General features: G+C 42.7%; 1 non-coding gene across 1 annotated transcript; it reads left to right on the top strand.

The window, feature by feature from the left end:
- The first annotated feature begins 1,428 nt into the window (after positions 1-1,428).
- LOC130951163 (small nucleolar RNA R71) lies at positions 1,429-1,536 on the top strand. Its single transcript, XR_009073851.1, has one exon. It is a non-coding gene; the product is annotated as a small nucleolar RNA R71 (small nucleolar RNA).
- Positions 1,537-1,827: the final 291 nt, after the last annotated feature.

Raw genomic sequence — 1,827 nt, 5'->3', positions numbered from 1 at the left:
CACAGCCTTTGCTGTGGCTAGGAAGGGTCTGCCAAGGATGATGGATTCATCCATGCACTTCCCAGTCTCTAGGACTATGAAATCAGTAGGAATGTACTGGTCTTCAACTTTAACCAGAACATCCTCTACAAGTCCATGGGCTTGTTTTCTTGAGTTGTCTGCCATCTCTAATGAGATTCTTGCAGCTTGCACCTCTAAGATCCCTAATTTCTCCATTACAGAGAGGGGCATGAGGTTCACACTTGACCCTAAGTCACACAAGGCCTTCTTGAAGGTCATGGTGCCTATGGTACAAGGTATAGAAAACTTCCCAGGATCCTGCCTCTTTTGAGGCAGTTTCTGCCTAGACAAGTCATCCAGTTCTTTGGTGAGCAAGGGAGGTTCATCCTCCCAAGTCTCATTTCCAAATAACTTGTCATTTAGTTTCATGATTGCTCCAAGGTATTTAGCAACTTGCTCCTCAGTGACATACTCATCCTCTTCAGAGGAAGAATACTCATCAGAGCTCATGAATGGCAGAAGTAAGTCCAATGGAATCTCTATGGTCTCATTTTGAGCCTCAGATTCCCAAGGTTCCTCATTGAGGAACCCAGAGGAGAGTGGTGCACGCCCACTGAGGTCTTTCTCAGTGGCGTCTTCTTCCTCTCTTTCCTCTCCATATTCGGCCATGTTGATGGCCTTGCACTCTCCTTTTGGATTTTCTTCTGTATTACTTGGGAGAGTACTAGGAGGGAGTTCAGTAACTTTCTTGCTCAGCTGACCCACTTGTCCTTCCAAATTTCTGATGGAGGACCTTGTTTCATTCATGAAACTTTGAGTGGTCTTTATTAGATCAGAGACCATTGTTGCTAAGTCAGAAGTATTCTGCTTAGAACTCTCTGTCTGTTGCTGAGAAGATGATGGAAAAGGCTTGCCATTGCTAAACCTGTTTCTTCCACCATTATTGTTATTGAAACCTTGTTGAGGTCTCTCTTGATTCTTCCATGAGAGATTTGGGTGATTTCTCCATGAGGAATTATAGGTGTTTCCATAGGGTTCTCCTAGGTAATTCACCTCTTCCATGGAAGGGTTCTCAGGATCATAAGCTTCTTCCTCAGATGAAGCATCCTTAGTACTGTTTGGTGCATTTTGCATTCCAGACAGACTTTGAGAAATCAAATTGACTTGTTGAGTCAATATCTTGTTCTGAGCCAATATGGCATTCAGAGTGTCAATCTCAAGAACTCCTTTCTTCTGACTAGTCCCATTGTTCACAGGATTCCTTTCAGAAGTGTACATGAATTGGTTATTTGCAACCATTTCAATCAATTCTTGAGCTTCTGCAGGCGTCTTCTTCAGATGAAGAGATCCTCCAGCAGAGCTATCCAAGGACATCTTGGATAGTTGAGAGAGACCATCATAGAAAATGCCTATGATGCTCCATTCAGAAAGCATGTCTGAAGGACATCTTCTGATTAATTGTTTGTATCTTTCCCAAGCTTCATAGAGGGATTCTCCATCCTTCTGTCTGAAGGTTTGGACTTCCACTCTAAGCTTACTCCATCTTTGTGGTGGAAAGAACTTTGCCAAGAAGGCATTGACTAGCTTTTCCCAAGAGTCCAGGCTTTCTTTAGGTTGAGAATCCAACCATATTCTAGCTCTGTCTCTTACAGCAAAAGGGAATAGCATCAGTCTATAGACCTCAGGGTTAACCCCATTAGTCTTGACTGTGTCACAGATTTGCAAGAATTCAGCTAAAAACTGATGAGGATCTTCCATTGGAAGTCCATGGAACTTGCAATTCTGTTGCATTAGAGAAACTAATTGAGGCTTAAGCTCAAAATTGTT

Source organism: Arachis stenosperma, chromosome 1, assembly GCF_014773155.1.
Source record: "Arachis stenosperma cultivar V10309 chromosome 1, arast.V10309.gnm1.PFL2, whole genome shotgun sequence".
Lineage (NCBI taxonomy): Eukaryota > Viridiplantae > Streptophyta > Magnoliopsida > Fabales > Fabaceae > Arachis > Arachis stenosperma.
Note: the sequence above shows the minus strand (reverse complement) of the source record. Positions and strands in the feature narration are given on the sequence as shown.